The sequence below is a fragment of the Bombina bombina genome, chromosome 4, assembly GCF_027579735.1.
Source record: "Bombina bombina isolate aBomBom1 chromosome 4, aBomBom1.pri, whole genome shotgun sequence".
Classification (NCBI taxonomy): domain Eukaryota; kingdom Metazoa; phylum Chordata; class Amphibia; order Anura; family Bombinatoridae; genus Bombina; species Bombina bombina.
This window is the reverse complement of record NC_069502.1, coordinates 777,501,079-777,512,530: the sequence shown is the minus strand read 5'-3', so window position 1 is coordinate 777,512,530 and position 11,452 is coordinate 777,501,079.

Genomic DNA, 11,452 nt, shown 5'->3' with positions numbered 1-11,452 from the left:
GCACATTCACCTTCTGGGCCTACGTCCTCTTTGAGACATTATAGCAGCCCAGGAATGAAAATTACCCCATCATGGCATACCATTTTCAAAAGAAGACACCCTAGGGTATTCCAAAAGGCCCATGTCACATCTTTTTGTGAAGCCCCTTAGTCACAACACCTGGCCAAATGTAATGGTCATTTTTTTTTGCATGCGTTTTTTTTGCACAAACACTGCACTTTGGCTGTCTCTGTCATCAACCTTTTATGTTTTGCTGCTATAAAACACACATATTAGTGTTTGTCAAGGTCCTACGACTAAAACAGTACCCCCCATGTACAGGTTTTATGGGGTTTACAGAAGTTACAGGGCCAAATATGGGGTCTGCTCATTTCAGTTTTTATGCATGGAAATTTGGCACCTTAATTTTCTGTGCCTATGTCCTCTTTGAGACATTATAACAGCCCAGGAATGAACATTACCCCATCATGGCATACCATTTTCAAAAGAAGACACCCTAGGGTATTCCAAAAGGCCCATGTCACATCTTTTTGTGAAGCCCCTTAGTCACAACACCTGGCCAAATGTAGTGCTCATTTTTTTTGTATGCGTTTTTGCACAAACACTGCCATTTGGCTGTTTCTGTCATCAACCTTTTATGTTTTGCTGCTATAAAACACACATATTTGTGTTTGTCAATGTCCTAAGAGTAAAACAGTACCCCCCATGTACAGGTTTTATGGGGTTTACAGATGTTACAGGGCCAAATATGGGATCTGCCCTTTTACATGGAAAATTGGCACATTCATTTTATGGGCCTTTGTCCTCTTTGAGACATTATAGCAGCCCAGGAATGAAAATTGCCCCATCGTGGCATACCATTTATAAAAGTAGACAACCCAGGGTATTGAAAAAGGACTATGTTTAGTCTTTGTTTGTAGCCACTTAGTTACAACATCTGGCGAAAGGTAATGTTCATATTTCAGTTTATCACAAAAACACAGCCTTTTTGCTGTTTATATCATCCTTGTATGTTTTACTGCTATAATACACCCATCTTTGTGTTCAGCGATGTCCCATGAGTACAACAATACCCCCTATGTACAGGTTTTATGTGGTTTCAGGAAGTTACAGTGCCCAATATAGGGTCTGCCAATTTGCATGGAAATTGATTTTATGGACCTTTGTTGCCTTTGAGACAGTATGGCAGCGCAGGAATGTAAATTACCCCACCATGGCATACAATTTGCAAAAGTAGACAACCCAGGGTATTGAAAAAGGACTATGTTTAGTCTTTTTTGTAGCCACTTAGTCACAAAATCTGGTCAAATTTAGTGGTCATATTTTTTTATTTGCTTTTTTCACACAGACTTTGCCTTTTTTCTATTTAGATCAACATCATTATATTTTTTACTGCTATAATACACCCATATCTGTGTTCAGTGATCTCCCATGAGTGCAACAATACCCCCTATGCACAGGTTTTATGTGGTTTTAGGAAGTTACAGGGCCCAATATAGGGTCTGCATAGAAATTTGGCACATTGATTTTCTGGACCTATGTTGCCTTTGAGACAGTATGGTAGCCCAGGAATGAAAATTACCCCCCTCATGACATACCATTTGCAAAAGTGGATAACTCGGGATATTCTAAAAGGAGTATTTTAGTTGTTTTGTATAACTTATAATGGCCTTAGAGTGGATGGGCTTAACATATAAAGGGACAGGACAAGGTCAGGGGATTTATGAAGTTAGGAATACAGAATAATAAAATAAAATAAAATAAATTAGGAACACATACAGATTGCTTTCAAATTAAAAGTTTAACTGTGTGTGATATATTCGAAAGCAATCAGTGATACAGAGGCCAGGTTGAGAGGGGCAGTCAGGGCAATGGTAACTAGAATCCCTCCTCCCTCCTTTTTTATAGCAGACTCTGCATCTTTTCTGGGGTGTTAATTTGCAGGCAGTGGGGGGGATCTTAGTGGGAAAATGCCTGCCACAGAGTCGCTCGACATTTTCAGATTGAACAGTGGGAGGATTAGGGGTCTGGTTAAACAAAATATCAGATGTTACATTTAACACAAATTCCAAAAAAGTATAAGTTTTCCCTGTGCCTGTTTTTTTGTACAGCACATTTGCATGCGATCTGCATAATATAAAAGGCTACTTTTTTGTACCAAGTTCTAGTTTTTCTTTGAATTAGATATGGCTGCAGGCACCGGTCAGCTAAATCTACCCCCCCCCCCCATGTTTTTGTTGTACTCCACAATGCACTTTGGCTTTAGGATCTGTGCAGATCTTCCCTTCACAGACACTGGCACTGTAGCTTCATCGTGCATTGTGGAGAGCATGTACACATCTTTTTTATCAGTGTACTGAAGGGCCAGTAGCTCATTGTGGCGTAAAGCTGACGTTGTGCCCCTACTTTTTTTTCCATATGTCAGCTTCTGGGGGAAACCTTTGCAATTTTTTCTTGTTGTGCCACAGGCCACGGTTTCAAAATAAGATAAAAATTTTAATAGCTCTTTGCTGGTGTAAAAATTATCGAGCCACAAATGGTACCCTTTATTTAGCAGGGGTAGTAGGAGATCCCACACAATTTTCCCACTTATGCCAACGGAATCTGGGCAGCCAGGTGGATCCAAGTGGCTATCCTTTCCCTGGTAGATGCGAAATGCCCAGGTATACCCAGTACTGCATTCACAGAGCTTATAAAATTTTACTCCATAGCGGGACCTCTTGGATGGCATATATTGCTTGAAAAGCAATCTCCCCTTAAATTTCATGAGGGACTCATCAATGCAAATGTCCTGCTCAGGTATGTAAACTTCTTTAAATTTTTGGGACAGGTGGCTTATCAGGGGCCTTAGTTTATATAACCTGTCATGCAGGGGGTCATTTTTGGGGGGGCACTTGGTATTATCATTAAAATGGAGAAACCGCAGCAATTGTTCATATCTGTCCCTCTTCATAACCCCTGGAAAAAGAGGGGTAGCCAGGATGGGGTTCTGACTCCAGTATGAACGAATGCTGAGTTTCTTCACAATCCCCATTATCAATGTCAGGGCCCAAAACTTTTTAATCTCTGGTATGTCAGTGGGGTGCCAGCTATTTTTTCTGACATACAGAGATTGGGGATTTTTGGACAGATACTGGCTGGCATATAAATTTGTTTGAGCAACTATATGCTCAAACATGGTATCTGTCAGAATCAGGGACATATAGTTTATTGACTCACATACTGGAACATCACTTGTGATGCCAGGAGTCTCAGTAAATTCTGGCATTTCTGGGGCAGTGAAATTTGGGGGTATCCAATTTTGGTCATTTGTGCGACGCCTCCTTTTAGGTGGCGGGCAGGGAGCACCAGCATCAGATGTATCACTAAGGGGCTCTATATCTGATGCCTTAAGGGTTGCGCTGTCAGACAGAGCAGAGAGGGTTTCACTCCCTGAATCTGCGGCAAGAATGACATAAGCCTCTTCTGCTGAATAGCGTGCCATAAGGGATTTTTTTCAGTACAAATTACCACTTCACCTTCCCCAAAATCCCACTAAACCACCCCAATTTCCACCTCCCAATTACCACCCACCTATTCCCACCCACCCTATTAGCTCAGATATTTTTTTTAAAAAAAAATATGATTTTTTCTTGATATATATATAGATATTTTTTTTTTTTATATAAACCAAAAAAAAAAAAAAGGAACTGGGAAGGGTAGTGATTGGGAACAGCAGGGAAGGGGTTAATAATAACTAAAGATCCCCACAAATAAACTTTTGGGCACTGATCAAAGCCCTGACAGGCTGATCACTGTAATATTAGGCTGATCACAGTAGCAGCTCAGTGATCAGCAGCAAAAACAATATATATATATATATATATATATATATATATATATATATATATATATATATATATATTTGTAACCCCCACAAATAAACCCCCAACGCTTTTGATCAACACTGATCAAAGCTCTAACTGGATAACCAAGTTATATTAGGCTGATCACAGTAGCAGCTCTGTGATCAGCAGCCAAAAAAATATATATATATATTGTATTTATTTTTATTTTTTATTTTTTTATTTTTTTTTATTTTATTTATTAATATGCAAACAATACAAGAAGTCTCCACATGAGATACTTAGCGATCAACATTACATTACAATCATGCCTGTGTACAGTTCTCCTTAAAAAGAAAAAGAAATGTTAAAGTCACATCTGCACAGGCATTATTATTGTTACTAAACTATAAACACAACATTATTCATTATTGTTCTCATGTTCAGCACAGTTCTTGAACCATCCGCTAGATTCATAAAAATAAACAGTAACAGGAACAGTAAACCAAAACTATTATAAGAAAAATTCAAAAATATAAGGATTCGAATAAGATCAGTGAGTGTTCTATATTTAAATGTGCTGTGTCTTTTAAGATCCAAAATTTCCATCCTACCAGGTTAAACCATCTCCCAGCAAAATAGAATATTGGCCAGCCCTCACTTCAATCCCTCCCCAATGGACTATTTATATTTCTATCTTCAACATGTCTGCTATGCTAAAATAAAGTTCCAATTGACCTTGCATCTGAAAATGTAATCTTTCTAGGGAAAATGTGGTTCTGATTTGTCTTTCCCACTCTTCCAGAGTTGGGATTTCTCTAGATTTCCAGTGCCTTTGGATTGTCTGTTTTGCGCTATTTAGCAAAATCAGTAGAGCGGTTTGTTGTGTTTTTGTGAGCTTAGGAACGGGTTTATTTAATAATACCACTGAGGGGTCAAGGGTTAATTCTATGGACACTATCTTGTTTATCTGGACTATCACCTGCGACCAGAATGGAACCAATAGCGGGCATGACCACCATATATGAACAAGGTTCCCCCTTTCTCCGCAGTCCCTCCAACATCTGTCTGAGGTGTTATGATATATTGATCTTACTCGGTGGGGGGTCATGTACCACCTCATAAGTAATTTGTAATTTGTTTCCAAAATATTTGTTGAAATGGAGGCTTTAGCTGTAATCTGGAATATTTTCTCCCATTCTTTGGTAGAGGGTGGGTGTAGTAGATCTCTGTCCCAGCTCTTGGTATATTGGGGGAGTGGGTCAATGGAGTGTGAGTTTAAGATTTTATATATTAAGGAGAGTGAGCCCTTAGTATGTAGTACATTTGTGCATAATGACTCAAAGGCTGTTCTCTGTATTGTTAAGTTATGTTTCTGTGGGTGTGTGGAGAAAAAATGGTGCAGTTGTGAGTAGCTAAACCAATTAGAGAGTGTCCCCTGTCCATAGTCGAGGAGGTCTTTCCTATCTTTCAAGGTGTCCCCATCAGTGATTAAGAAGAAGGGTATAGTATCCCTAAGTGATGTCATTGTCAAGTTCTGAATATTGTCTTTGAAAGGTAGTATTCGATCTAGAATGACCGAAGTCAATGGGGAGGGTATTGTTGAAATCCGTTCTTTATGGGTCATAATCCTTGACCAGGTCTGAAAGACTAGATCAATGATAGGGTAGGACTGTGTTGTTCTAGGCCATTGGCTGCTAGGTAACCAACATGTTGCTCCCAATTGGGGTAGATTTAAGATATCATGCTCTAGGTGGACCCATTCTTTCACTTGGGTATTACAGCTCCAATCTTTGATTCTATGTAGAATCACTGCTGTTCTATAGTTAGCTAAACATGGTACTCCTAAGCCCCCATTTAACTTTGAGCGGTACATAGTTGACCCCGCTACCCTTGGATGTTTTCCAGCCCAGATATAATTATTTAATATATTTTGTAAAGTTTTGATGTAGGAGTGAGGTAGGGGAATCGGTAAAGCGTGTAATAAATATAAAATCCTTGGGAGGATGGTCATTTTTAGTGCCGAAATCCTCCCTAGCCATGAGAGAGATTTTTGACTCCATCTAGAAAGCTCATTTTTAGTCTCTGTTAACAGTCTGTCATAGTTGTGTTTTTGGAGTGTATCCTGATTAGAGGAGAGGTATGTGCCTAGATATTTAATAGAGTCTTTTTTGATAGCTAAGGCATATTTATTATGTAAGTGATTAAGGGTCTGTTGGTCTATGCCTAATCCCAAAATTTCGGACTTAGAATGATTAATGCTGAAGTTAGAGTATAGCCCGTATCTTGTCAGGGCCTTCATAATTACCGGGATTGATTCAGAGGGAGAGGTGACCGTAAATAAAACGTCATCTGCATATAACGATATTTTATATTGTTCTTTGTCTATTTGGAGGCCTTTAATCAGGGGATCTTTTCGAATATGGGCGGCTAGTACTTCCATTGCTAGGGCAAACAGGAGTGGCGAGAGTGGGCATCCTTGCCTTGTGCCATTCTTAATGAAGAATTTTGGGGAGATTGAGTTATTAAATTTAATAGTTGCTGAGGGATTTGAATATAATGCAAAGATACGTTGGATATACAATGAACTGAAGCCAAAAGTATGCAGAGTAGTTTCCAGAAAATGCCAATCAAGCATATCAAAGGCTTTTTCTGCATCCATGGCCATAATTATCGTCTGTATGTTCGTGTGTTTTGCAAATTCAATTAATTGTATTACCTTATTAGTGTTATCACGGGCCTCCCTCCCCGGGATAAATCCTGTTTGATTCCAATGTACCAGATTAGGTAAAAATGTGTTAAGTCTTGTAGCTAGGATTTTGGCATAAATTTTTATATCTAAATTTAGAAGGGATATTGGGCGATAGCTAGCCGGGTCTTCTGGATTTTTGCCCTGTTTAAGAAGGATTGTGATTCGTGCCTCAAGTGATGTAGGTGGGAATGGTTGTCCACTATCGATATGTTGAAATAGGGTTAAGAGTTGGGGATGTAGTATATTCTCAAAAGTTTTATAATATTTTGCAGAAAAGCCATCTGGGCCAGGGCTTTTTCCGTTTTTCAGTTGTCGGATGGCATCTCTGACCTCATCTTTAGTAAAGGGAATATCTAGTTGTTCTCTCATATCTTGGGATAGTGTTGGGAGGCCTGCCTCTTGGATATAGTTCTGACAGTGTTCCTGAAAGTCAGGGTCATTAGATCTATTAGGTATATTATATAATGTAGTATAATAATCAGTGAGGATTTTATCAATTCCTTCTGTAGAACAGGCCTCATTTCCACTAGGGTGTCTAAGCTTCTGTATATAAGAAGATAATGTTTTTTTTTTTAGAGCTCTAGCTAATAATTTCCCGGGTTTATTACTTTCCAGGAAAAACCTCCTATTTAAGTTGAGGTTCAATTGTTGCGCTTTTTGGTTTAGTAGATCTTGTAGGGATGTTCTAATATCTGTGAGTTGCGTTAAAAGATTATCATCTGTAGGGTCGAGTTTATGCAGATATTCTACCCTGGAGAGTGATGTAACTAGCTGGTTGTATTTCTCTTTCTGTTGTCTACGTTTCTGAGCTTGGAGTTTAATCAGGTGACCCCTAATATAACACTTGTGGGCCTCCCATATTGAGGATTGACTAACATCAGGTGTGCCATTAATAACAAAAAAATTCTGTCAGTAGGTCTGTCAGTGATTGAATTGTCGTAGGGTCAGACAATAATGTTTCGTCTATTCGCCAGAGAAAAGGAGAGTTCGGTTTTGTTGGCCATTTTAAGGTTAGGACCACAGCAGAGTGATCTGACCATGCTGTGTGTGAAATAAATGAGTTGGTAATGTGTTGTAGTCCCGATTGGTCAGTAAGCAGATAATCCAGACGGGAGTATGACTTATTTGGATTAGAGAAAAAAGAGTAGTCTCTTCTAGTAGGGTTAAAATATCGCCATGTGTCGTGTAGGTGTAACTCTGTCAGGGTCTTCCAGATGTATTTGAGAGTTTTGTTAGGTATTTGAGATGAGGAAGAAGATGTGTCTATTGTCGGTTGAAGTGGTAAATTAAAGTCGCCTCCTACAAAAATTATGCCTCTAGCAAAGTCTAAAATTCTCTTATGGAGGGTTTGAAAAAATGATTTCTGAGTTGGTGTAGGTGCATATACGTTTATAATGGTTACCAAACTGCCATATAGTAGGCCCTGTACCGCTAAGTATCTACCTTCCTTATCTTTGTCTATTTTTATTTCCTGAAACGGGATTCCTTTCTTAATGAGTATACTCACCCCGTTTTGCCTGGAATTTAACGAGCTGTGGAAATGTGTAGGGAATGCTGTAGAGAAATATCTAGGTTCTTTCTGTGGCCTAAAATGTGTCTCTTGCAAAAGCAAGATATCTGCTTTTTTGTTTACCAAATCAATAAGAGCAGCCTTTTTTTTTTGTGGGGAATTAAATCCCTTAACGTTTTGAGTAAGCAATGTAAGTGATTGATCGCTGGCTTTGTGCATTGTGTTAGCGAACAGTACTGGTATGAATGAGAATAATATTAAGAACACTCACTGAGAAACAAAAGAAAAAACACCAAAATACAAAAACAAAATATCTAATAATTGTCTAGTTATCAAATATACAGGATTATGAATTCCTAATGTTTGATTATTTACTATTCTTTCGGTAATATGAATGTAACATGTAGTGCTACAACAAATGTTGATAATGGCACTGATGACGGGGGGGAGGAAACTTTTAAAACAGCATTCTATATAAACAAGTGGATGCACAGTTCAATTTAAACAACAAATTGCATTTAAACCAGAAACTAAACTTTTGAGGTTCTAATAAGTAAACAGTAAGTCCTGCCATATGCATTAAGAACTATAGTCCAACCTGACAGTAGAGCAGGTTTGATCTTGTAAAATTGGTAGTTAAAGGTTAACTAAGTACATTTCACAGTCTGTTGTGATACTTTACCCAATCGGTTATTTCAGAGTTCTTTGGTTGGTGTGGTGTTCTGAGGTACCTGCTTTTGTGCAGATGGTGGTTTATTCTGCATTCTATTGTCCTTTTTTTCATTTGCAGTGGTGGTTTTCCCTCTTTTTCTTGGTAAGACCTGTTCCCAGGTTCTTTTGGATTTTTCCGGAATGTTCCTAATAGATGTCTGTGTACATTTCACAGTCTGTTGTGATACTTTACCCAATCGGTTATTTCAGAGTTCTTTGGTTGGTGTGGTGTTCTGAGGTACCTGCTGTTGTGCAGATGGTGGTTTATTCTGCATTCTATTGTCCTTTTTTTCATTTGCAGTGGTGGTTTTCCCTCTTTTTCTTGGTAAGACCTGTTCCCAGGTTCTTTTGGATTTTTCCGGAATGTTCCTAATAGATGTCTGTGTATTTTCAGGCGTAGTTGGTAGATCCGGTGGTTCTAAGCCCATGGCTTCACACATATAGCTGATCTCATTAATACTTTCACATAGGAGTCGTCTATCTTCATGTATGACAGCCAGATGGAATGGGAAGCCCCATCTGTAGGAGATTTTTTTGTTTCTTAGAAGTGTCGTCAAGGGAGCAAGTTCCTTCCTCCTTTGGAGAGTCCGTAAAGATAAGTCAGCATAAAATTGTAGAACTGTACCTCTAAATCTGACGCGTTGATTCCGTCTAGCAGCTGTCATAAGTTCCTCTTTTTCCAAAATTTTTTTAAATTTTATTATTATTATATCCCTTGGCGGGGCACTGTCGGGAGGCCGCGGTCGCAGTGCTCGGTGTGCCCGATCCCACTTTATGTTTTCAGCATTAGTAGATCCCGTTAAGTGGGCAAAGAGAGCAGGGAGGTATACTGGGTATTCTTTAGGGAGAACGGATTCCGGAACTCCACGAATCCTAATATTCTTTCTTCTGCTGCAGTTCTCAATATCCTCCATCTTATCCTGAAGGGAGGATATGAGTTCACTTTGTTGGTCTATAATGTTGTGCATAGAAGAAATCTCTTCTGTGACTAAGTCACCCTGGTTTTCTAGTGAATCTACCCTAAATCCAAGGGTGTGTACGTCCTGTTTTAGCTCGGCTAATTCTTCCCTCAGACATGCTCTAATAGTATCTGTGATGTCCTTAGCTGGAGCAAGGGCCGAGAGAATATGAGAGGGTATCTGAGTCATATCTTCCCCTAAATGGTCTTGCGTTTCAGAAGATTGGGTGTTTGTCCCTTTATTTGTAGGACTGACTGATACTCTTGTTTGTGGGTCTGTGGAGCTAAAGTAGGAACTCACTGGGTTGTTCTTAAATAGCTCCATTTTGGTATTTTTGTTAATTCTAATGTTCCTCCTGGCTGCCATTACAGATGCCATGAAAGTGCCGTTCAGACTTAATTTTATTTGTCCCCTTAGTGCTAGTATATAATGTAGGGATTGCAAAATATAAAGCAGTGATCTTGTATGGGGCCAGTGTTTAGATACAGTCCCTCAGTGTCCCAGTATTTTCAATTACTGTGTGAAGTGTTTATCCTCCGTGAGAGGGTGGCAGATGGAGCTAATAGCAGTCCCCCTTATTTCCAGTTGTAGGTGGTTTATGTATACCGCAACCGTTTTTAGACAGGTGCGGTAAAGTGGGCACAAACAGTGCCGTTCAGACTTAATTTTATTTGTCCCCTTAGTGCTAGTATATAATGTAGGGATTGCAGAATATAAAGCAGTGATCTTATATGGGGCCAGTGTTTAGATACAGTCCCTCAGTGTCCCAGTATTTTCAATTACTGTTTGAAGTGTTTATCCTCCGTGAGAGGGTGGCAGATGGAGTTAATAGCAGTCCCCCTTATTGTAGGTGGTTTATGTATACCGCAACCGTTTCTAGACAGATGCGGTAAAGTGGGCACAAACAGTGCAGGGTAGCCTGCCGGGAGCTGTGTCTTTATTCAGCGGGTATTGGTGTCTGGAGGAAAAGATGGAGTCTCTGCTCCGGTCATCTGCAGGCCCTTGTAACGGTGTGGTGTCTATTATGCACACTCACCTAGGCTGTGTCGTTACCGGAAGGTTTCTTCTGCGTGAGCAGGCCGCAGTGTGTCGGAAGCGTCGTGTGCGCAAATTCAGCTGTCTGTAATCAGGTATACAGCCCTTGTTGATAATCCCAGTCTGAGTATGGCGTTTGACTCCGATGGAGATCTAAAGTGTTCCGTGCCCTGTCGCAGCCTTCAGATATTGTTGCACAGTATAATAACTGCCGTTGTAGGAGAAGTGGGCCCAGGGTGGAAATGGGATCAAAGCAGCCTAGTTATAACACCTCTTCTGAGTTCATTGGATGAAGCAGGTTATTCTTTTCTGTTCTGGCTTAGTTTTAGAAGTAAATAGGCATCTGAAGTTATGGAATTTTCACATAAGCTGTGTCTTCTGAGCGGAGCTCCGGGCTTAAGCGACCATCTTGGTTGCAGCCGACTCCACCCCCCCCCCGTATTTATTTTTTTATATATATTTTCCCCTCTCTAGCACTACAAACACTAAACTGTCTTCCTCTCTCTCTCAGATCGCACTGAGAGCAGAGAGGAAGCAGATACACTTGTAACAGCCAATTATTCCACTCATTGGCTGCTACAGTGTTACAGGGGACAATCGATACACCCCCTCCATGCTGATTGGATCCTGGGGGAGTGCCAGAGGTGCTAGGCACATCCCC